Here is a 26,569-nt window from a genome sequence, read left to right as displayed (position 1 = left end):
TTAGAAAAGCAAATTCTCATGCCCTTCCTAGGATTTACTGAACTGGAAACTCTAGGTGGAGCCCAGCAATATGTGTTTTTAACAAGCTTTCCAAGTGATCCTAATGCATGCTAAAAGTAGAGAAGTAATGTTGTAGTATCAAAACATGCCTCCCCTTTTGTAGGAGAGGTACTTAAAGCATATTTTGAGTAATAATGTTTAAAATGTCTGTCACACGTACACAAATCTTCCTTGTCTAAACAATTTGCCAGACCTAGATAGCCTGGAAATCTCTTAAACTGTTTCTTTCAATAATAACAAAAAACAGGAGTGCCTGGGTGGCAGTTAAGCATCTGACTCTTGGTGTCAGCTCAGGTCATGATCTCAGGGTTGTGGGATTGAGCCCCAAGTGGAGCTCATGCTCAGCACAGTCTGTTTGAGATTCCCCCGCCCTGCCCCTTGCCTTTCCCACAGTGCACGTGCTCATATGCACACTCACTCACTCCAATAAAATCTTTAAATAATAATATTAACAATAAACAGTAACAGTAGCTAAAATTCATTGAATGCTTATTACTTCCCAAGGATCATGCCACTTTCCTTACATATATTACTTCCCTTTTGAAAGTTGATATGGTGGAACTGTTTTGGATTCACTATCTCATGAAATGAGTTCTTGATAACTTGGTTATAATCCCTGGACTAGTGACTCAGTAGGTACATTTCCTCTATTTGTGGGATGCATTTTGGTGGCCCCTCTTACTCTCTCGGAAGAGATAACATAATTTGAAAGAACCAGTGAAAAATTTTTGATGGTGAAAAGGAGAAGCTTTTGTAAGGAGATTAGGAATGGAAATTTCTTGCAAATAATTCAGTATTTACCTTTTATTACGTAAGTATGTGTGACCCAGCTGGAATCATAGCACAATTTACAAGCCATCTGTTATAAATATGGTAACTTGAGACTAATAATAATAGTCTTATACTGTGGAGAGGGAATCATATGTTATTTATCTGGTTGTTGTTGATTTGAATACTTGAAAAAATTAGATTCTACTGTAGAATGTAGTTTTAAATGCTGATCCCTACCAGCCAGCTGAGCATCTTAAGAATTACCTAAGGGCTGTGGAAAATATACTTTCCTGACTCTGACTCAGATGATCTGGATGGAGTGAGCCCAGGAATCCATATTAAATGAAAAGGCTTTTCACCTGGATCAGGGACCTCTCTAAATAAAGATCATTGGTTTACAAACTGCTCTGACTGGGGGAATCACCATAAGGATGATGGGCAATCGGTCAATGACAGCTACTTTTATCTGTTTTATATCCTGAATTTTGGTGTGAGGTTTTATTTAGAGAAAGATGTATACACTTTTTAAAAAATCAGTATTTTGGTTTATTCTTTTGTTTAGGTTTGTAAGGGGATTGGGTCTAGAGCCCAAGTTTTCTGACTCCCATTACACCACTCTGTCTGCACCAGAGAGCCAATAGAATCAGGTACCATTCTCAGCATTTTCTAGATTTCCAACAATAAGGTAAGTTTAGGGTTACAATAATTTAGTCAGGTCATTGTGTGGCTTCTATTTTGAGATACCACTTAAAGCCTGACCCTTTCTGAACTTGGCATGTTCATTTACAGAAATCTACCGAGGGTTTACACTGCTGCTATGTGCGTACCCCAATGTCTTTTGGGTGATAGCTAAAAGGAAAATAAAGTTGTAGTAAGCTTAGGGTTTAGAAGCAGAGAAACTTGTATTTTTCCTTCTTCTTCTTCTTCTTCTTCTTCTTCTTCTTCTTCTTCTTCTTCTTCTTCTTCTTTTCTATTTTTGAGGTCTCCTCTTCAATTTGGATTTGCATCTTTTTGAGGAGATATACTAGAACACAGTTTGAAGAATCCTGTTCTGAGAAAATAAAAATAAAGAAACTGTATTTTATAAAACTCTGAAAGGGCCAGTATCTGGTTATAAGATCTCAACACTGATTTTAGAGAACTGAAAATTATTCATTGATAAACACAGATATTAAGATATTTAAGGCAGAGGTTAAAGTGAAGTCCATGGAAAAGAAGGAAAAGATTTGCAAATATGTATATATAATCTGTGTGGAACACTCTCCCTCCTAATACCCCTACCCCACTATACACATACACACACACACAAACACACACACTCATATTCTATTGCAGAGAGGATGTTTCTAAGTTTCTTTTGTAAATATGAGACAAGCAACAGAAAAATAATTGTTATGGTTCTTCTTAAGAACTGGGATACCTTCTGTTGGTGCCCACATATGAACATCTAGTAATCCACAGAGGGCTGGTTTAGTGCTCAACAGATGACTGCACTATGCTATGAATATGCTATTCCTTTCCTTAAACAGCACTGCCAGTTTGGGTTTTTATTTGTTTGTTTTGTTTTAGTGAAAAGAAATGTTAACCCAAACTAAAAAATAAACTAGTTTTACCAAAAGAATGTTCAAGTACTTGCCCCAAACAGTACCAAGTCAGAGTATTAGCAGTTGTGCCTCTTGTTTAGATATCATGTTCCATTATAGTACCCATAGGAGGGGGTCATAATCAGAATTCTTCAGAGAAACAGAACTAATGGGATGTGCATATACTAAAAGAGAGAGAATTTATTACAAGGAATTGGCTCACATATGTATGGAGGTGAGCAAGTTCCAAGAACTGCTGGGTGAGTCAGCAAGTTGGAGACTCTGGTGAGTCAACGGTATAGTTCCTGTGGAGTTGGTAGAACCTGAGAGCTAGGCCTTGCAGAATAGAAGGTGGATCTTTTATGGGTTTCCAGCTAAGTAGAAAAATGATCAAAACTCCACATGTAGGCAGACTCCAAGGTTAAGTGAAATTGTTGGAAGTGTTCTAAATTATACTGTATTTCTTTAAACTCTAGTGTTAGGAATTAAAGCTACAATAGTACTTAAATCATTTTCTGTGTACTTTAAACATTAGCATTCATAAGTTTGCTGTTAAGTAGTTCAACACAACTCTCCAAGTAACTTTATGGAATCAAAAGAAATCACATTTCCTGTAAATTATTCCAGAGCAAAGAGAGATGATGATGGAGGGAGGGGACTTGTTTTCCTCATAGTACAGTAACTTAATTTTACTTATACCTGTAATATACTGTTCCTTTAATGGTCTTCCAGCCCCAACTCCCAGTATGTAGTTGGGGTGCCTGTGTCTGATGAAATTCTCTGTTGGCCTGGGAGATTATTTCTAAATAATCTTATTCTTTTGTGCCTGCTCCTAAATCCTTATACCACCACACTTTGAATGTGGTATAAGTATCAACCCCCAAATAAGAAAGTAGATTTTGACAGAGCTATATAATCAAAGTAATTTTCCTTTTGCAACTATTCCACAAAGAAGAAAAAAAAAAAAGAACATTTGAAGTTGTTCAGCTACTTCCATTGTCTTAGATTAGTATTCTTTTTTGAGAGTTGTCAGATAAAGCTAGGGCAAAGCTGAAATAATAATATCCTGTATCATTTTATTTTTTATTTTTGTATTTCTCCCCTAACTTACTGGCTGTCTCTTTTCAGTGTTTCCCACCATCCTTTTCTATTGCCTGCTGGGCCAATCTTTTCTCAAATCAAACAGTTGAATTTTCTTATTATACTTCGACTATCTTAAAGATGCCCCTGTATTGCCAGGGTTCCTTGCAGCTAGGCAACAGTCCCTTGAGTTCCAGCCCACATGGGGAGAAGGAGAATGTGTTGGTTGGAAAGCTTGGAAAAGGAAGCAAGACTTGAGTGCTAGGATCCTCTGTCTGCTGACTATACTTTAGAGATGAGTGAGCGCAAGGTAAAGATAAAGACAGGTCACAACATAGGCATCTGGAGTTTTTCAGAGAGCACGGTGCAACTTTGCCTTCCAATGAAAACAAATGAAAAATAGAAACATAAATCTTAAAAAAATCTTCAGAGAGGAAGTTTTTCTACCCAACCCCAAATCAGGGCATAGCAAATTCTAAGTTCAGGGATTCTGATGCATCTGTGATGTTTTTTAAAGTTGGCAGAGAATGGTGATAAACCAGAGGAGTACCAACAGATTCACTTGGCTCAGAATGTGAGTGCTGGTGCTCCCGGGAAATTGGGGAAAGCCTGGGATGTATTTCAGGCATTGGGAGTCCAGAAAGCCACAGAACAAGAGGGATTTGCCTTATGACATAGATCATATATTCTCTATACTGCTGCCCAAACTCCTTGACTTGAGAATGATGCAGCTGTAAGTATAGATGCAATCCACTTGCCTGACACTTGAGATAGCTGATGGCATTCCCTTATGCATCACTTTCCAACATAACCAGAAATAATAGTAACAAAAACCAACCTACATTGCATGCTTAATATTTGTTAGGCACATTGATAAGTGTTTTGCATACATTATCCACTGAATCTCCCCAGCATTGTATTGAACTATCACGATTACCGCTTTACGTATGAGATGAAGTTGAACATGAAGTACATTGTCCATTCATCTGGAGAGTGTGGGAAAAGGAATATGATCCCAGCAGAACCAGCTATATAATTTGCAAGATCCTTCATTGGAAAATATTATTTATATCTAATGCAGCTTTGTTGAGGTATAATTGATATTAAAAACTGCACATAGTATATAATTTGATTGTTTAGATATATGTATATGCCTGTGAAACCTTCACCACAGTCAAGGTAATAGGCATATTCATCACCTCCAAAAATATCCTTGTGTCTCTTTGTGTTGTTTTTGTTTTCATTTGTGGGTATGTGTATATGTATGTGTGTGGTAAGAGCATTTAACATGAAATCTACCCTCTGAGCAAATTTTTAAGTGATCAATGCAGTATTGTTAACTGTAGGCACCATATTATATAGCACATCTATAGAATTTATTCATCCTGCATAACTGAAACTTTATAATCATTGAACAACTCATTTGTCCCTTCTCTTAGGCCCTGGCAACCACTATTCTGTTCTTTTTTTCTGTGGAGTCTGCCTATTTTAGATACCTCCTAATTGGAATCATACAATTGTTGTCTTCCCGTGAGTAGCTTATTTCATTTAATATAATGTCCTTCAGATCAATATGTGTTATCACAAATGGCAGGATTTCTTTCTTTTTAAAGGTTTAATGGTATTCCATTGTATGTATATACCACATTTTTTTAATCCATTCAGCTGTTAATGGGCATTTGGATTGTTTCCTTATCTTGGCTATTTTGAATAATGCTGCAATAAACATGGTGGTGCAGGTATCTCTTCAAGGTATTCATTTCAATGATTCTGGATAAATACCCAGAAGTGGGATTTCTGGATTACATGGAGTTATAATTTTAATTTTTTAAGGTATCTCCTTACTGTTTTCCATAGTAGCTACAACATTTTACTTTCCCATCAACAGTATACAAGGGTTTCAATTTCTCTACATCCTCATGAATTTTTTTTAATCCTTTTTTTTTTAATAATAGCTATCCTAACAGGTGAAGGGATAAAACATTGTGGTTTTGATTTGCATTTCCCTGAATATTAGTTATATTGAACAACTTTTCATATACCAGCTGGTCATTTTTATGTCTTCTTTAGAGAAATGTCTATTCAAGTCCTTTGCCCATTTTTAATTAGTTAATAAATTAACTTATTGCTCTTGAATTGTAGGAATTGGTTATATATTTTAGATATTAACCATATATATATATGTTAACTATATATATATATATATATATATGGTTTGCAAATATTTTCTCCCATTTCAGAGGTTGCCTTTTCATTTTGTTAATTGTTTCCTTTGCTGTGCAGAAACTCTTTAGTTTGATATAGTCCCACTTGTCTATTTTTGCTTTTGTTGCCTGTGCTATTGGTATCATATGCAAGAAATCACTGCTAAGACCAATTTTCTGCTTATGTTTCATCTAAGAGTTTTACAACTTCCGTTCTTACATTTAAGTCTTTAATCCACTTTTAGTTTAATTTTTTTTCTATGCTGTAAGATAGTGGTCCAACTTCATCCTTTCACATATCACTATCCAATTTTCCCAATACCACTTATTGAAGAAACTATCCTCTCCCCATTGTGTATTCTTGGCATCTTTGTGGAAGATCAATTGACTATATATGTACAGATTTACTTTGATGCATTCTATTCTATTCTATTGGAATGAGTTAATATTTTAATACTACAAGACTTGTTTTTTACTATATTCAAAAATAGTAAAGTAATGGTGATTTTATCTTTTTACTTCCATTACAGGGGACCACAGGTGGCATCTACTGTGGCCCAGACATGCATATTACTGGAAGATGTCTGCTATTTTTATAACTGTGGCTTAGGGCTTTCACATACTGCTAATGAGATGAAGCACTATGCTCTTAGTTTCTGTAGTGATTTTCAAAGCCAGTCGTGCAGGAAGACATCAGTCAACAGTCATTGCAGGTAGTATAGTCTTTTTCCCTCTCCTTTCATTTTCCTTCATTTTTATTTATTGGTTTACTTATTTTGAGTGTCTATGGGTCAAAATATCTTACTGGGGGCTAGATTTGCTCCAAGAAAGTTAAGACTATTGAAAAGAACTCTACCCATCAAATTTCAGAGAGGAGGGGGATGAAGAAGGAGGAAGGTTATGATGATTACATAAATAAATTATTCAAGAGTTAAAAAAGATTTCAGAAGAGACAAGGGATCAGAATGCCTGGGTGGCTCAGCGGTTGAGTGTCTGCCTACCGCTAAGGATGTGATCCCTGAGTTCTGGGATCCAATCCCATCTTGGGCTCCTTGTGGGGATCCTACTTCTCCCTCTGCCTGTGTCTCTTCCTTCTCTCTGTGTCTTTCATGAATAAATAATTCTAAAAATCTTAAAAAAAAAAAAAGACAGGGAATCCATCAATCAGTTCACTCTCTCCTTAAAAAGCTTAACAATATGATTTTATCTCTTTCAAATACATTCTAAACAATGTTCTTCTAAATTAAAAATTGAAAAAAAAAAAGTAGAGAAAGAAACAGACTACATTTTGTAGTAAGTACATCTGAGCAATGATATAACCCCAAGTGGGTGGAAAGGGGCAGAAGAGCAGATTTTTAAAAAGTAATAGTGGGGGTGCCTGGGTGGCTTAGTTGGTTAAGCATCTGACTCTTGATTTTGGCTTAGGTCCTGATTTCAGTGGTCTTGAGACGGAGGCCACACATGGGGCTCTCCTTGGACATGTAGAATCAGGTTGAGAGCCAGGTTCTTGCCTGATTCTTTCTCCCTCTACCTCTGCTTCTCTCCTGCCCCCAACTCTCCTGAGTGCACTCTCTAAAGAAATTAAAATAGTCTTTGTTTTGTTTTATAATTGAACCACGAGTTAACATTTTCAAATTGGTTACTAGGTTTGTTGTTGTTGTTTTGTTTTGTTTTTTAAGATTTTGAAAATGAAAGGAATCTATTACTGGCTTTGTTGCCATTATCAAATAGTCTAGGCATTCTTATGTCCGAGATTTCAGTTTTACACAAGGCACTTTCAATTGCAATTGCTGGAAGAGATTGGCTTATGAGATGTGAGCAAGTTCAATTTGAAAAAAAAATATTTTTGAGCTTTTAGTCTGTATAAAGCACTGGGCATTATGGAGTGTACAAAAGAGAAGAAGACATCATGATGTAACTATGATCAGCAATGTGGAACAATTCAGGAACTGTATGAAACAGCTGGTGGTGGAGTTCAAGTGTGGAAACAGGGCAATTACTTAGGGTGAGTTGAGGAGGAAGGGATTGTGTCAGGTGGAGTGAGGCTTGAAGAAATGTTAAAAGGGTATGAATATTTCAAATAAGTCCCAAGAGAAAGAAAGAGCCCTGTAGGCATGGGAAACAGCTTCAAACCAGTCTAGAGGTGGGTAAACATCACTGGAGTTTGTAAGGGACAGTGAGGATTGCTGCCACATGTCTCAGGTAGCATAAGCAAGTGAGCTTGTAAGCCAGTGAGTAGTAGGTGAAAATGAAATTGTGTATGTGGAATACTCGCTTATTAAATGTCTTGTGGATACTAGGCACCACTTTAACAATTGGGGTTGCAAAAATAAGATGGATTTGATGCTCTAGAGTCTCACTGTCTCCTGAAAGAACCAAACAAGTAAGTCAATAATCACAATATTAGTATAGTATGCACAATAATAGAGGTTTTTAACATCTCCTATGGCAATAAGAAAGGGTATATCTAGGTGGCAATTGCTAGAAATAATTATAGTTTCTTTTTCATTATAGTATTCAGATAAGAAAACTGGATTCAAGTACTTTTGTGTGGATGTTATGGGCACAATCCTAAATGGCAAAGATGTGATTTGTTCTTCCTGCAAATCATGTGTCCTGACTCAAAAGCAGTGGTCATTTCATCTGGCCCACTCAGCCTTAGCATCCTTGCTGACAATTTGGGGGTTTGACACACTTGGGAAGGGGAAAAAAACCCCACCTGGAATCAAAGGATGTTTTCAACTCTTCAGACGCATTTATAATAGCACCCTACCCCCCCCCCCCCCCCCCCCCCCCCACACACACACACACTTAGAGCAACATAAGCTCTGCAGACTCAGGCTTCTGTAGTTTGAAAGCCAATTGGATTGTTTGAGGGAATGTGCTTTCTGCTGATAATTGGAAGAAGGATAAGAAGGTTATAAACAAACAATAAGCTGAAAAGTAAACAACATTTACAGAACAATTTTATTCAGTATCTCTATTTCTTATAATTAACTCTCAGCTCAGTAATTTGTTTGGAACTCGATTTTCAATAAATTTTTTGCAAGTCATAGGATGCTGGGTCTATGGCTACACTAACTGTGTTAGGCTAACTACTGAAGTTAAGATAGAAGAAATGAAAATTTGTGGGTGAAGTTTTAACAATTGAGTACTCTGCATTGGAAAATTGTTGTCATTGGGTGAGGAGGGAAATAGGTCACTTTATTTGCAGGCATTTCAAAAGTTCATATTCATTCATTCATTCATTCATTTACTCATCCACTAAATATTAAGTATCTTTTATTAGCCAGGCATTGTGTTAGTCTTTTGTTAAGATTTTAGGATCAGGCAAGTTTTGTCTTTGAAATCCAGATACACAATGTGTAATAGTTTATTGTACTAATAATAATGCTAGCTAATATTTATTATGCCTTTACTATGTGCCAGGCACTTTTCTAAGTATTGACTCCTCTAATAATCTGACACATTTTATGAGGTATTATTTTTATCCTCTCTTTATAATCAAGGCAGTCGAAATTCAGAAGGAGAAAAAAACTTGCCAAGGTCACACAGCCAGATAGTACTCCAATCCAGGCAGCCTAATATTAGAATCTGGGCTCTTAAAAACTTTAATAAATGGAGTACACATCTTTTTGATCAAATGACAAGAATATATTGAGTGTATCCACTCTGTGAATCTTTAAAGAGGAGAGACCATTTCTATATTATCTCTTTATGCTCAGCACCTAGTATGGAAACTATAATAGATATTTAATAAATGTTACTGAATAAATACTTCAAGAAGTACTCAAAATATAGAAGATGAGCTTTTTATTTCAAGCCATTTATAGCTTAATTACCAGTGTGGCTATGCCTTATATTCGTTAAGAAAAAAATTTTAAAACTTGGAAATAAAGCAGAAGCATTTATAATAAATCCACTGGAAGTCATGCTACTATACTGTTTATAGGCCCATCAAAAGAATTGTTAATAATAATCATATAATTACTTACTAATTAATCAGACCCAGACACTATAAACATACATGCTTACTTATAGATTTCTGTATGGTAGAAAAGGTAACTCAAAATGTTACAGTTTTATTATCTTATAAGGCAATAACCAGTTTTCCTGCAATCTGATTCTAATACTGATTTTTTCTTAAGACTTATGAATAAATATTGAACTCCTTACATGATCTTAGAATCAGCTTTACCATCTTACTGGTTCCCTTATAAATAAATCACTGTCATATAATCATTCTATATTTGTATAGAAGTCTCCTTAAAGTATTAAATTTATATTTTGACCCTTTCCTCATCAGGATTTAATGCAAAATATAGAGGATGTCATCTAAACATTTATTTATACAGTGGTGATAATTATAGCTGGCAATTATTAAGGCACTATTCCAAATGTACCGTATGGATTATCTAATTAAATCCTTAAAACAATGTTGTGACGAAAGTGATATTCTTATTTCCCTTTAGGTGTTGAGACAGTAAGTGCTTAAAGTCACTCAAATGGTTTTGGTAAAGTCTGGAGGGATTTGAAGTCAAACAGCCTGATTCCAGAGACTATCCTGTGAACCACTATGCAAAACTCCTAGAAATACATGATCCCTAACATCCTAATATATTAATTACTTTAATGGCTATTAATAGATAAATATACAGACAATGAGCTAAACAATGAGAAGTACCTCTTATTGAATGTTTGCCATGTTAGTGTGCCAGTGCTTTACATATAATAACATTTATTCCTCTCAAAACATTCTAATGTAGCAATTATTCTCACTCCAATTTAATCAAACAGGAAACTAGAGAAATTAGAAACTAGAAATTAGGCCTAATCTAAGGCCACACCACAGGGGCACAGATATTCTAGTCTTTATGACATCAAAGCCATCTTTTTAAACCCTTTAATTTTGAGTCTTGGAACATTATACACAGCTAAAATATTTTTTCAAAATTCCTCATATCGTTAGATCTGGTTCCAGCAGGAGAGGTCATTCAGATAAACAGTCTTCACATTAGCAGAGCATGAGTTAGAGCTATTGAAGTTGTTCACATTCTTACCTAAGCTTATCACATAATCTGGATAAATAAGAATACCAACCAGAATTTTAGTCACTCATATATAGGAAAAACTATAAACAAACATTTGAAGATCACTAGCAAGGAGTGACTAAGAGAAACAATAATCATTTTTTAAAAGATTTTATTTATTTATTTATTTAAGAGAGCGAAATAGAGAGCACAAGCAGGGGGAGTAGGAGAGGGAGGAATAGGCTGAGCAGGGAGCTCGAGTTGGGGCTCGATCTCAGGACCCTACCTGAGCCAAAGGTAGACGCTTAACCAACGGAGCCGCTCAGGTGCCCCAAGAATCATTTTTATGTAATAAGCAAGGATAATGGTTTACAAATTAGGGTGGGAAAGTTGAAGATTAAGCATGCATAGTGTGAAAGACACTGTACACTTAAGAAGCCATACAATTTATCTTACTCGCAGGGAATCTGTCTGGCTCTGCCACACACCCACAGCCAAACACATGCACACACACTCCTGGGAGAATTTACACTGTCTACTCACTACATCATATTCCCCTCTGCTTCTTGTAATTCCTGAAATATCTTTGTACCTCCGTCGTGCCTTCCACCTATCTAAATCCTACTCATTTGTCCAGACTTGGCTCAACAACCATATGTTCCATGCAGACTTCCCAAACTCCAGCCCTCAATTGTGCCCTGACTCCTTCACCTTCCTATGGCAGAGATTCTCAAATTGTTTAAAAAACCCTGCCGGGTGTTTATTAAAATGCAGGCTGGTAGGCTCCCCACCCAAAGTTTTGAATCAATAGGTCCAAGGTGGGATTTCAAACCAAGAGATCTGGGAATTTGTCATTTTAACTACCTTCCAGGTAATAATTGATCTAGGTGATCTGAAAAACAGATTTTTGAAAAGTACAGTCTTGAGCTTTTAAGATTCAGAGATGAGATGGAAATGTATCTATTTGACCAAAGTGTGAGCATCTCCAGGCTTTTTCTCCCTGCTCTCTTTTATGAATTTACCTGCCCACTTCCCTGAATTTTTTATTAAGCAGAATCAGAAAACTAAGTAGATAGGAATGAGACTAGATGGGCAAGAGAAAAAGAGGAGTTTCTCTGCTTAAAGTCCAAAGAACACCAGAGAAAGATAAATAGGAAAAATATGAAAGCAATTATACAAAGAGACATGGAGGAAAAGATGGCAGAGAAAAAGGCTGGAAAGAGACAGCAGAGAAGGGAATAAATTAGGAAGGAAGTACTTTTGACATTAAGGCAGTGGTGAGATGTGAGATCCTTGAGAAGGAAAGAGAGAGACTTGGAGCAGACTTGCTGTGGCTTATGAATAGGCCCCCTTGATGGTCTTGGGGAGACACAATAAAGACTTGATTTCTTTCTTTCTTTCTTTTTTTCTTTCTGTTAGACTACTAAGAGTTTCTCAAGTGCAGTTCTCTACAGAACTGAACCACATGAAAGATTCAAAATTTATTAAAGTTATAGGAAAAAAGTAGACTATTCTTAAGATACTCGCTGTCTGGTTGTGGACATAAGACATGAGTACAAGTTCCAAAGAATGAAAAACACTAATTTGAAGAGATATGTGCACCCTTATGTTTATTGCAACACTATTTACAGTAGGCAAGAAATGGAAATGACCCAAGTGTTCATGAATAAAAGACATGAGTCCAAGTGTACTCAAAGTGTGGGAGGCCAGGCCTTGGTATAACTAGCAGGACAGAGAGGTCTTCAGCAGGTGGCCAGTCTCACTGCTCTCTGGCTTCCATAGCTCTTGCCAGGGGGAATATGGTTAGGCTTATTAAGTTGTACTACGCTTGCTCTGGAGTATAGGGACCGTGACTTACTCATCTTTTTAGCCCTATGGCCTAGGAAAGTGCCTCAATGTCTTCACTTTCAGGTAGTTATTACTCAATTAATATCCCAAGTAAGGCCAAGTGGAGTTTCCTGTGAACCCATTCACCCATTCTTTCACTCTTCTTACATAAAAAAAGAAAATATGGAACTGTTTTTATGCAGTGAATGTAAGCTTTCTAATGTCCTAAAGAATTAAGCAGAGATACTCCTGTTATCTGTTAAAATAGCCATAGACTGTGTGAGAAGGCAGAAGGAAAGATTATAATGTTAGGTGGAATCAAGACCCCATAATAGTTCCCTTGAATGTGTGGTATTACTCTCTATTTGATATTTTTTTTAACAAAAAAAAAATCAGTATCACAGACATTGAATAAATTTAATGATACCTTCATCATTGCAATTAAGAAAGATAACTCTTAAATAAGCATGAAAGAAAGAGAAAGAGAGAAGAGAATGTGAAAAGATAAAAACATTCCCCAGGATTAATTTTTATCCAGGGCACATAGTATATGCAGCCTCTGAATCGCCTTAATTCATCTCTGTCTGTTACTCTGATTCAGATGATAGAGTGGCTCAGTTAAATTGAAATTGAGTTAACTTGACAGCAAAAGAGTGGCATTGTTACTGGCTAAAAATCATTAATTTTGATGTGATAAATTTCTTTCTAATGGGGGCATTTTTATTATCTAGTGTTTTTGTTTTGGTGACTTTTTCCAATACTGTCAATACTTCAAGCAAGCCAGAGGAAAAACAAAACAGCCTTACACTACTTTCTCCATTATTATTATACTTTAAAAACTCCTTGCTTAAAGTAAAATGAAAAATTAATAGGACCAAGAACACCACAAACTTGTGCTTGTAATGCACTGATTAATTCTGAAGTTTTATCAGCATATAAACATGGAAGCAAGTGTAAGATATTCTACATCTGGAGATCAGTTGGAGGATTAAGCCAACTGGGAATAAAAACCAGTCATCTGGCAATGCCTTAATCAGCAAATGTCCCCCGTTGGGAGCCTGCTGTATAATCAGTGTCTTTGTACCCAAACGTTTAAGGATGCATTCTTTATTTAGGTACAATGGGTCACAACCTTGGTTGCATACATTGTCTTCAGTGCTTTAAAAAAAAATGTTGCTCCTTAGAGGTTTATATTTAATTGGTCTGTGGGACAGCTGGGCAATATAATTTTTAAAAAATCCCCTGGTGATTTACAATGAGGATCAATACACTAACTGAATGGGGACTTGTCTTTAGCTTGTTCAGTTGTCACCTCAGAGTTTAGTCTCAGAAGCTTTAATTGAGAAATTCTTCACACCAACATGATGGCAAGTAGGTCTTCTCTTGCATAGTAACTTGACAGATTAGTAATGGCTACCTGGAGCCCCATCTTGGAAAGATTCCTAAATCCACACATGATCTCAGAAGGACATGGTGCTGTGATTTACAATGGAAAGGAAGAACAAGTACTGCTGTAAATACCATATTTTGCCCACCCCTGAACTTGCAAATATGTGAGTGTTTAAATTACATTTAATTTAGGTGGGATTTACATTGAAGATGTGATCTTAACTGAACAAAGAATCAGCACACTCTTCTTTTAATCCAGGTTTTTAAGGCAAAAATTCTCTCTGTCCTAATTCTTTCTTCCTCTTTCTCTAATTCCACAATTTCAGCCTGAGTAGGTAATGATAGAAAATATTGATTAAAGGGGTCATAATACTCCCTTTGGACTGTGAACTTCTTGAAGTAAGGAATTGTGTTTTATAATCTTTGTATCCTTAGCACCTAAAATAGAGTTTGGGATGTGGGTGCTGATATTATTAGTACTTTCAAATGACGTCATTCAAGCCCACTTTCTGGAGTACATGTCTTCCTACTTTTAAAAGTCATTTATGCTTTTTAAACTAATCTCTATCTTTATCCCTTGTTTTTGTTTATTTGGGCATTGTCTTAGCATTGCTGGATAAACTGTGTCTTTGGACAGGAAGACCTTTATTTTTAGTCTGATGATCCCCCTGTATTGTCTCGGTTTATTTCTTTCTCTCTTTTTTTTTTTTTAAGATTTATTTATTTATTTGAGAGAGCGAGAGAGTGAGGACAAATAGGGGGAGGGTTAGAGGGAGAAAGAGAAAGAGAATCTCAAGCAGATTCCATGCAGAACAACAGCACAGGGCTCAATCCCATGATCTGAGCCGAAACCAAGAGTTGGATGCTTAACTGACTGAACCACCCTAGAGCTCCTATATTGTCCTGGTTTCATATGTGTCTTACCCCACTGCTTTCTGGGGAGTGTTTGACAGTGGGGCAGATTGTCTTTGCAAAAGACAGTGGCCATATTATCTCCCTCTCATGCTCCTCTGCAGTGTGGCCTGGCCACTCTTCTGTCAGGGGGAAATCTAGGCAGCTTCTGTACTTCTTTGACTTCTAGATATGGAGAAAATTATACTATGCTTGTTTTAAGCATGGCCCTTAGCTGTCCTGGGAGCTTTATATGTCTATATGTCTCTCCCTTAGAAATCAACAACCTCATAAGAATTGTGTCTACCCTGAGACTCCCATGCCGTGAGAATCCTAAACTAGTGTGGAAATACCATGTAGTGAGAGAGAGAGAGAGGCCAAAGAGTGCCAAGGTACCAGATGTGTGCATGAAGGGACCTTCACAGTGGGTTCCCTCACCCCAGTTAGCAGCTGATGCTACAAGGTTCAGATTCAAGCTGCCTAAATGAGCCCTTCCTGAATTTCTTGCCCACAAGTTTTTGAGCAAAGTAAGTTGCCCACAAGTTTCTTCCAAAATAGGTTGCCTTTGGATAAGTGCTCTCTAAATAAGCAGCAGATTCTTTCCCCTACGATTTCCCTTCTGATTGCATAGAATGTCCTTCCTCTCACAGCCGCAAGATGAGGAAGGCAATGGTTGTGTTTAATATGCAAAAGTTATGGCTGGCACTTAAGTTTATAATTACTATTGTGTGTAGAAGCTATATATGGACAAAACAATGGCATTCAAAGACAAGTGTTTGTTGAACTCTTTGTCCTGTATTGGTGGTTATTATTTTAAGCATCTTACTTCCTCAACTGCCTGTGCTCCTTAAAGTCAAAAGCAATGCTGTTTACTTGTGTATGTACATAGCATTTTCACAATTCTAAGTATATTAAACATTTTCTTGAATAAAAGATGCACTCAAATGAATAGAGAAGAAATGTCTAGTGAGACCCAGTTTTATCTTAAGCCTTCACAGGTTATCCTATATAAAGTACAAACTCTAAAGTACCTTCTTAATTGAGGTAGACAGGACTACTATAGTAAGTAAACACTGAATCTTTAATTGCTCATTCTAAAGCAGTGTTTCCGGTTAGTGGGTGGTGAATGAAATGCTCAGGCTCTTTCCACTTGGTGGATCCATCATCAGTTGAGGTTTTTTCTATCTAGCCAACAGAGCAGAAGACCCACCCACCTACTGTCTTAAAATTGCCAGCCATTAAGCAGCACACATCCATTTCTGCTCACCTTCTGCTGGGTAGAACTTAGTCATATAACCTTATTTAAATCCAAAGGGCAACATTCAAGGAGGCAAATGGATGTAGATAGTTCTTTATGTAGAGAATGGCCTGTAGGATATTTAGTTAGCATCATAGTTACCCTCTACCCACTGATGCCAGTGGCAGCCCCCTTCCTTACTCCTCTTCTCTTACACCCTGCCTCTCCCTCCACCACTCAGTTGTAACTCCAGAAAATGTCTCCAGATGTTCCCAAATCACCCCTGGCTGGGAACTTCTAGATATATTTCATATTGCTGTGGTGGAACAGAGATAAGATGATCACACACAAAAACCTTCCCATTCAAAAGGAGAAGGATACAAAAAAAGTCATCAGTCTGGTCCATTACCATGATGGGATCCTGGGAACAGGTACGAGGAAGTCCCCTGGCAGTGGAGGAAGTTCCTTGATTAAAGTCATTACACCCTCCCTCTGTTCTCTGGGAGAAACACCCTCTGGGTTGCTCTGCCTTGCTTACTTCTCCCCTGGCCACATCTCAAGTGCACATAGTTGCCCATATGGAGCTGTTGCAGCCTGCTTGCTACTGATGCAAGTTTTCAGCCCTTGAGATGTTTTATGACTTGAACAGTTAAAGGTACCTTTAGGTCAAGCTTGTGCTTTTGCATTAGCAATAAAACTCTTAAAAACTTAGTAGACTTTTGATCTATTTGCTTCTAGGGGGTTCTAGGTAGCAGCTACCATGTCTTAGGTTTTTGCCTAGATGTATCCTCCATATTTCTTTTCTCCTTGTCCCAAGCCTCTTTCTCTCAAATTAATGGAGCTTGCCTTGAGGCTATCTGAAACAAAAGGCTTGGGTAGAAATATAACAACTTTAATCTATCTTTGCCACAAGGCTGAGTTTTTTATTATTTTTAAACTGAGAAGTCTTAATGGGCCTCCTTTCAATTGTCTCCTATTCTTTGCAATCTTTAAGAATTTGGCTTTTTCAGCCCTGTACATTCTTTAACTTCTACTTGCATACCTTTGCTTATAATTCCTCACTATAAGTAGCAAAAAATAGCCAATAAGCAACTGATATTCTAACATATTCCTTTCTGCTCCTGTGCAACAGGCTCAGGATATAATCTCCTTTCTAAATGATTGTAGGTGACAGTTTTACCAGACATATCTCCATCTTTCTAGACTATGAAATCTATTTCTGCACTACCTGTTGCAGGTCCAACAAGTTCTTCATTACTACATATTTCATCACTTTTTGTTAAAGCAGTACTTCACTTGAAAATGTTAATTCCTGCATTAGATGGATAGATTGAATTGCTTTAACACAGAGATAGTATGTGTTAGATATTTAGATATCTATATTAATAAATAACATAACTTTATTAATAGAGCTATATGACATTTATATAATATCTATATTGTATGTGTATATTACTTTTATAATATATATCTAAAATATAAAATAGTACAAACACACAAGAAACTTATTTCTTGGTCACAAAACTATTCAAGGCAGCCAATTTATGGGAAGCTTTATAGGTTTACATTAATAATTATTAACATATTTATTAATACAAGTGTATTAATATATCTAAATAATATATTAATTTATATGATATATATTATAAAAACATATGTAATGGTTCAAACCATTAAACTATAGAATGGTTCAATCACACAAGAAGTTTATTTCTGGATCACATAACTGTTAAGATGGGCTTAACTTACGGGTGCCTTTGCTCCTCTCTGGTTTTTGTTTTTGTTTTTTGAGAGAGCGAGAGCATAAATAAGCAGGAAGAGGCAGAGGAAAAAGAAGGAGAGAAAGAATCTCAAGCAGGCTCCACACATGAAGCCCAACACAGGGCTCAATCTCATGACCCTGGGATCATGACCTGAGCCAAAAATCAAGTCATATGCTTACCAGACGGAGCCACCAAGGCATTCTGCCTTTGCTCCTTACGGTGATTACAAGACATTGGTTCCTTCTATTGTTTTGTACATTATCTCTGGGGCCTCAGGAAGAGGAAAGCAGAGGAGTCCTGTAACATTTCCACTCAAACTACACAGGCTAGACCTTAGTCATATAACTATTACCCAGCTCAAAGGCTGGTTGGAACATGTAGTCTAGTTGTGTGACCTGGCACAGACAGTGATAAGGATCTGGACTGAGACAACTACTGCTCCATGTCCTCTATATTCACATGAGCTCTGATGCCACTCTGAGTTTCTGATCTCTACACATGGATGTTTCATATTCAACTTAAAAAGTAGCAGAATATGCTAACCCAAAATCTGACTATAGGAGTTCAGAACATGCCACCTCAAAATATGCCACTTTAGTATATTGATTATTTTGAGACCGTTGAAAAACAACAAATGCATAGAGGCTTTCTCTGAACTCCCTATGTGTCTGAAGGCAGCTCTTCCAAAAGGAAATCAATTGTTAAATCCCTTCTCCAGGAGTTTTGTCAACAGAAAGGACTGACCCATCACAGCAGAGGAGACTGGAAGTCGACACCACGTACCCAAACAGACTTTGTCACAGACTACCATAACTTAGATCTGTTCTTCTAAGGGCCCATTTGTCTTTTCAATTATTTACTCACCCTTAAGGAGGGATACATTCCCTTTCCCCTTTCCCTATGAAGATAGTATTTAATCCTGAAGTCCAAGCCACCTAGGGGAGCTACTCATTTTTTCCCTGGGTATCTCTCATATATACATGAGGTATACATGTTAATAAATTTCTATTTGTTTTCCTGTTTTGAATCTATCTTTTATCATAGAGGTCTCAGCCAAAACCTCAGAAAGGAATAGAGAAGATTATTTTTTCTCCCCAACAAACTCAAAATGAAATCAAGTCTTTTCCATCTCAGTAAATGGCACGATCATCCATTTAGTTGCTCAAGCCAAAAATCTTAAAGTCCTTTCTTTCACTTTACCATCCAATCCATTTACAATTCCTGTCTTCTTTTTATTGCTGAGCAGAATTAGATTAATCATAATCCTTAATTCATGACATTTTCTGTGACTTTCCTATTTCCTATTCCTATTCTTTCCTGTCTGAAGTAACCATTATCTCCAATCTTTTCTTTGCTGTTTCTTATGATATTTCATCATATATATGTAATCCAAAAAAGCATATTGTTTAATTTCTTTTAATGTTTACCAAAAATAGAAACTGCTTGTAATCCTCTGAGATCTAACATTTTACTTATTATTGCAATGTTGATATTTCTCCATGTTGTTGCATATACCCATAGCTTTAAAAAATATTGACGGTTGCATAATATCCCAAATATATTACACTTTATTTATACTCATTTCATTGGGTATTTGAGTTGCTGTTACAAAAATTATAATTTTGCATAATTGTGTGTATGTATAAAAGACTCTCTTATGTACCTTGAGAATTCCTTAATTGTAGGATATGAGAATGTTCAACTTTACATAATTATTCTAAATTGTTTTCCAAAGCAATCATTCCAATTTAAGCTCTTATCAGAAAAATTTAAGAAATCTTGATGATCCCTCAAAAAATTAAAGATCTAAATACCATATGATCCAAGAATTCCACTTCAGAGAAAATGAAAACACTAACTTGAAAGATACATGTACTCCTATGTTTATTGCAGCATTATTTGCAACAACCAAGACATAGATGCAACCTAAATGCCCATCAATAGATGCATGGATAAAATGGGTAAGAAATGGGCATATATATGAAATGAATTATTATTCAGTCATAATAAAATGAGATCCACTTAGTGAACATCTATTCGTGTCTTTTTTTAAATGGAATGCCTCTCAGTGATGTAATCAAATTCTTGATTTCTCCATGAAGACTAATTTATATCATGTACAAATAGTAAAAATTTTAGTTCTTCTTTTCTAATTCTTATGATTGAAATGTCATTTTCCTGTTTTGTTCTGCTGGCTAGGATATCCAGTAGAATACTGAATAGTGTGAATTCCTTTTTTGGTTATAATTTTAAAGGAAATTCACACTGTTCAATTTTAAAGGAAATAACTTCAAATACTTCCCTATTTAGGATACTATTTGTTATAGCTGTTGTTAAGTATAAACCCTTTATCAGGTTAGGGACATTTTATTCTCTTTTCAATTTAATAAGATTTTTTAAATCATGGAGGTTTTGAATGTTATCAAATTATTCTTCTGCATATTTTGAGATGACATTATAGATCCAAAAATGTTTGTGCACATTTCAGGCCATTAGAGAAATCGGAGTTACCTGGGGAAGAAAATACACAAAAGCACATGTAAATGTGCATACACAATATTCTTGTAAAACAAATGAATTTAGTTGTTGTTCATCTTTCAAAAAATTTTTGTTAGAGAAAGTATCTTGTAGAAAGTGGCCTTTAACATGGGTTTTGAAGGATGGATAAATTTTGAAAGAAAACTATGGGATGGGATAAGGAGAAAGAAGGAAGATATATGGTTGAGAGGTCTGTTATAATTGAAGGTATGGAATTGGGAAAACAAGGGAATGTTAACTAATTTGATTTCATCAAAGTATGCAAAGGAAATAGTATGGGAAAAATCTGTTGGTATTATGTTAGAAAAACAATGCATTTCAAAATGAGAATTCTGGAAATAAACTTTACTGACTGCATTTTAGAAGGTAAATATTTTAGTTAGATAAATCTAGCAACATGCTCTGTGTTCCAAAATGCACTTTTTCTCTCAAAAAGGGATTCCATCATTGATAAATTTGGTAAATGCTGCATATTGCATATTGTATCTCATAATCTATATTATGATATTAAAAACCCTAAGAATTCCTGAGGTTAAATATCTTTTTAAGTCTACATTTGTTGAAAACTACTCAATAATGAAAATCTTTTCTCACCTAACATATCAACATACATGGAAAAGACTTTGATTTGAGCAAGAAGAGGTTGAATGTGGTGAGTTAGAATGAGATAATAAACCTTGGGACATTTATTGAAGGACTTCTATTTGAAAGTAAGTAGGACTGGACAGCAAATTGGTGTATTGGGAAAGAAAGAAAAGCAGGGAAGGAAGATTCAGAGATGAGTCTAGGTTTTGGAATGTGATAAATGGAAAACTGGAACCTTAAGCAAAACTTGGAGAGATGGGGAATTTTAATTCAGTTTGAGCTGTTCCACATTTGAGTTGCTTATGAAAATTTCAGGTAATTTCCAGAAACAAGTTAGATATGCATGTTGTACCTGAGGTACAAAATAGAGATTCAGGAATTACCTATATAAAAGCTGACAAAATGAAGGTAGTTTATACTACCAATGAGAACATGAGAAAATGAGAAATCAAACTTCCAGTTCAAGAAAAGGTTTCTGAGGAACCATATTTAGAGGGACAAGAAGAAGAAAAGTAGTTGAGGAATAGTTGAGAATGCTGAATACTGTCTTTGTTACTTTTTTTTTTTTTTCCAAGAATTCCATTTTCATTCCCTTTTGAAAAGTTCTATTTTTCTCTTCAGAATACTCTATTCTTGTTGGGTTTGGGCTTTGAAGTATGCTTTATTCTAAAGACCTCTGTTACATTGTGGGTTATGAGTTAACCCAGGGCAATCATGGTACCAATAGCTTATCTGCTTCTGTGACCCAGCTGTGTAAAATATGGTGGGGGATGAAGTGTTCATTTACAGATGGAAGCGCTTCAATTTATTGTCACAGGGGAGTTCTGCACCATCTTGATACACATGCAGCTAAGCCCTAGGACTTAATTTGAATTGGGAAGTTGAACAGTAATGATCTCTTCTAGCTCAGAGAGCATGAAAATCATTAGTTTATCATCATCCATACCATGTCTCAGAGCTTTCTAAATGAGTTGGGGAATCATGGATGCATCCCAGGTGCAAAGAATATGTTTTATGAATAACTGTTGGTCAGGGCAGCCTGGCAAACAGTTGAATAATTGAAATTGAACTCATCACTGCCTAATAAACTTTGCTTTCTCATTAGTGATACATCTCATGAATTTCTTGCTGGTAACCAATTTGGAGCTCACGACTTCACTGCAACTTACATGGATCACAGAAGTGCTATGGTGAGCGTTGACAATGCCAGCCAATGAGGGACTCTCTAGGATATTGTCAACAGCACAGGTTGTGTCAAATGATCCATTGGGGCCAATTTTATGAGAACAGCCCCCAAATTCAAGCATCATCAGCAGAGCAAGTAATGCATTGTCAAAACCTTCCAACTCCCCAGAATCTAGGTGATTTATCTCCTGGGAAACTTTTATAAATGGACCATATTTTTCCCCTACAATGAAGAAAAATGAAAGGCACCCTTATACCCACAACTATGTCTTCAGAGAAAAAAATGATGGAAGGGCTTACTTATGAGGAAAGATTAAAAGAGCTTAGGGACAAATACAGGGGGAAATAATGATAGCCTGTGAATATTTGAAAGAAATAAAAACAGATGAGAGTGGAATTACAGTATTTAGAATGGCCCAATAGGGGATAACTAGGAGTAATGGGATGAAAATAATGGAAACAGTTAGGCTTACTCTCAGCAACATCTTGCTGGCAGTGTTAGATGATAGACTTATCTCCTGAGGCAAATGACAGAACTGCTGTCACCTGGGGAATTTGAACCTGGAATGGAAAAATACAGATTTGGTGGCAGACAGAAACTCTGCAGTAGCAAAGACATGGAGTCAGACTCATTTGTTCTCGATTTCGATTTTTTTCTATCTTGAGATGTTGTGATTCTTGAAGACAAAGCATGCTCAGTGGTTGTCCTTGATCATCTCAGCATCTGTGTGTGTGTCATTTATAAAGCTTCATGTGTTTCCTCAGAGAATGATTTCACTGATTTATGCTCTAGTATAGGATCATTTTTTCTATCGGCAACACATCTTCATTTTAGTTATTGGCCCTTTGTGTTGTTCTTGACGTATGAATCTCATGCTTTTGATTATAATGTGGATCCTCAGATATGTGGAAATGTACATGAGAAAGATACCACCTAAACAGTGGGGGAACAGGTGGCAGAGTCCACATTGTGAACCAGAATGCCACTACTTGCAAAGACATGTAGCACACAGAGGGGATTATCATATGCTGCCACTGGGTAAACTCCATGGGTCTCATGGACCCCTCCCAAGCATTATGAAATATTTTGTGTAGGTAGAGGCTATTTTTCTTTTAAAAACAATCTGTAGTGTTCTTTAGCTTCCAAAGAGGGTAATGAACCCCAAATTTAAGGAATAAAAAAGTGAAGCTGAACATTTGAAGCAGATAGTTATTGAAATTCCATTTCTTTAAGTTTGATGATGGTGAGGAAAAACATGTGCAAATATCTTGACTTTATTTGTTTACTTATTTATTTAAAGAAATAAAGACTTTTTGCATTATTATCTAGTTCTCCTTGGAATAATCTCTGATCACAATGGTAGAAAAGGGAAATGAGGGCAGCCCAGGTGGCTCAGCGGTTTAGCACCTTCCTTCAGCCCAGGGCCTGATCCTGGAGACCCAGGATCAAGTTGTCGGGCTCCCTGCATGGAGCCTGCTTCTGGCTCTGCCTGTGTCTCTGGCTCTCTCTCTCTCTCTCTCTGTGTCTCTCATGAGTAAATAAAATCTTAAAAAAAAAAAGAAAAGAAAAGAAAAGAAAAGGGAACTGAGATACTGGTATGCCTCAGCTCAGGATTTGGGCTACACTCTGCTTGATGAGTTTTTTAAAATAAATTTATTATTTTTGTGAAACTGGTACATTCTCTCATTAAGGAATTAAAGGAATATAGAAAGCACATGCAGAAAATTTGGAAATGACAAAACCCAATTCTATTCTCCAGAAATAACTATTACTACCACTAGGTGAATATCATTCCAAATGTCTGTGTTTACATGAGGAGAGATACATCATTACAAAATCAGAAAAACTCTTTAAAAATGACATCATTATATAAGTACTAATTAACAGAATTGTTAATTTAATTTCGTGCAAATGTTAAATTTGAAATAAAAAGAAATTAAAGAAACTCAAAGAAATAGAAGGAATTGGATATCAAAAATTATTCACTATACAAACTATTGTTTTCCTCAATAATCCCTCTACAGTTTAAAAAAATAGTACTTTGGAAACATTGAGAAATAAATATTAATATTGTTTTTAAATAATATTGCAATTTTATCTGTTAACCTCCTTATTAAAAATATTAGAAAACTAGTATTCTCATACTTTCTCTAACCACCTCTCCCCAATCTTCTGATATAGTTTTATTCCTAAATGTATTTTGGCTCTGAAGTTTCTTTTGTATTTTGTAATTATTTTGTTTGAAGCTCTTGTATTATTTTAGTTACTTAATAAGTTCTTCTTATTAAGTACAAAACATGTGTGGGGTATTTTCTTCTAATTCTTTGGTTATTTTTTATTATAGATTGGCTTCATCAGCTATTATTTCTATTTCTCTCTATTGAAGAATATTGTCAGCCTAGTTGCTGCACTATTTATTTTGACCTTGCTTATATGTAGTGTGGGCTGCTCTGTTTAGAAATTGCACTTACTGTTAGTGTGGGGTAACTTCTCCTTGACTTGCTTCCTACCCTGTCTGAGGTTGTTTCCCAGCAACATATTTTAGATACTTTTTTTAGCTCAAAGGCCCAAAGGTATGAAATGGGATGGGAAGAACATAGTTGAGGCTTTTTATAGACTCTGGCCTTCAGTCTTCCTCACTGCCTTTTTATTGGTAAGAATCTCTGGATCCTTCCATAACAAGCAACTTGGTTCATCTTTGTTTCTATTTTGCAACTAACCTTCCATTTTGAAATTCTCTTCTCAAATTTATGACTTCTATTTACCTGCAGTTTTAATTTCTTGCTGGATTCTCTTACCTAGCTATTTACATACTTTCTTGTTGCTGCATTTTCCCCTCTCTGTTCCATTTCCAGTGCATTTTCCTCTATCTCTAATCAGACCACCCTAAGAGGGGATCTGATTGAGGTAATCAACAGTTAACTATTCCTAATGAAGAAGATTCTCTCCATCCAGGCTCCCATTTGTCACTTCCCAGCCTATAGATTAGCTGTGTTTTATTCTTGTAGTTCAATTAGTTGTGTTCAGAGTTTGGGACTATAGATAGGATCAAAGTTATGAACACTTTTACCTCAAGAAGAACTGTTTAAGAACACTTTTTTCTAAATATACCATAGATGGTGTTGTTAGAATGGGGTAATTGGTAGAGCCTGCAAAATGTCTAATACCATTTACCTTGATGAGATGCAGAAAAAAGTCAACAACATTTAATTAGCATAAATTTTTGATTTTGAAAGAAAGACCTTGTTTGGCAACTGATATGAGGAAGCAGTGTCTGCACCATTCACAAAGTGATCTTAAAAATATTTGGTTAATTGAAGTCAGACCAAATAACCAGGTTTCTGTTCATTCAAAAATGAAGTGAATGATTAATTATATTCAACTCTTAAGAAACTCAAATAATTTAAACATAGAGAAATAATTATTTATACTGTGATATAGGAAATAACAAACCTTTTTAACTTTTTTGGAAAATAATAGAGATAATCGTACATACTTAAACTGTATAATGTGATCTGATATACATATACATAATGAACATTTTGACTAATAAAGTGTGCTGCTGACCGCTTGAGATAAAATTCTTTTAATACTCTAGTTAAGCTAGCATAAAATGTATTTTCATTTTTCATCATTAGGCTAATTCATTACACAGGAAACTGTTGAAACTCCCAGTTTTCTACCTTGTCTATACGAAGAGCATAAGGAGGGACGCTCGGGTGGCTCAGCGGTTGAGTATCTGCCTTCGGCTCAGGTCGTGATCCCTGGGTCTCGGGATGGAGTCCCATGTCGGGCTCCCTGCATGGCCTGCTTCTCCCTCTGCCTGTGTCTCCTCCTTTCTCTCTCTCTCTCTCTCTCTCTCTCTCTGTCTCTCATGTATAAATAAAATCTTAAAAACAACAACAACAAAAACAAAGAGCATAAGGAATGTGCAGTAGGATAATTATTGGCCAGCAGAATAAAATCTACACAAAACTTTGGTCTTCCAATCTAAAAGAGTCATGAAATCTCAGAGCTTCAGCCTGAAAACCAGCTTACTCAAGTCTGAGGTCAAGGTCACAGAGGCTCAGAGTAGAAAGGAACCTGCTTAAGGTATATGAGAGCAGAACCTGGCTCTTTTTGCTCCTGATCCAGAATCTTTTCCACTTTGCCACACAGCTTACAGCTCAGATCAATGTTTTCTCAAACGCAGGACACCCGAGAGGCTCTTAGGCCCTTTCAGGGGAAATGAGTTTGCAAATGGGTGATTTATAGCTGCAATAATGCTTAGCCTCAAAATGCCCAAGGAAAGAGAACAGACTGTGATAGGTACTGCATGAATGAAACCCAAGGCCTATTTATACCTAGACATTGTGGCTCCTTCATCAGCAATGAGAGGATAGGGTTGGAATAATTTAGAAAACATGTGAGAGATGACTGAGGGCA

At 36.2% G+C, this 26,569-nt stretch overlaps 2 long non-coding RNA genes across 9 annotated transcripts in view; one reads left to right on the top strand and one right to left on the bottom strand.

The window, feature by feature from the left end:
* Positions 1 to 643: 643 nt before the first annotated feature.
* LOC112662463 (uncharacterized) overlaps positions 644 to 26,569 on the bottom strand; it is a 71,392-nt gene continuing 45,466 nt past the window's right edge. The window contains exons 5-6 of one of the 4 annotated variants that reach the window (XR_004807508.2): positions 22,617 to 22,704; positions 644 to 1,882 (exon numbers count right to left, since the gene is read on the bottom strand). This is a non-coding gene — a long non-coding RNA (uncharacterized LOC112662463). The remainder of the gene's footprint in view (positions 1,883 to 22,616; positions 22,705 to 26,569) is intronic. The other 3 variants (XR_004807509.2, XR_003138581.3, XR_003138592.3) reach the window with 3 other exon arrangements.
* The window catches only part of LOC112662466 (uncharacterized), a 99,216-nt gene continuing 74,986 nt past the window's right edge, over positions 2,340 to 26,569 (top strand). Inside the window, exons 1-3 of one of the 5 annotated variants that reach the window (XR_007404228.1) lie at positions 2,340 to 3,804; positions 4,934 to 5,024; positions 6,229 to 6,411. This is a non-coding gene — a long non-coding RNA (uncharacterized LOC112662466). The other 4 variants (XR_004807512.2, XR_007404227.1, XR_007404229.1 and 1 more) reach the window with 4 other exon arrangements.

This window comes from Canis lupus, chromosome 20, assembly GCF_003254725.2.
Source record: "Canis lupus dingo isolate Sandy chromosome 20, ASM325472v2, whole genome shotgun sequence".
Classification (NCBI taxonomy): Eukaryota; Metazoa; Chordata; class Mammalia; order Carnivora; family Canidae; genus Canis; species Canis lupus.
Note: the sequence above shows the minus strand (reverse complement) of the source record. Positions and strands in the feature narration are given on the sequence as shown.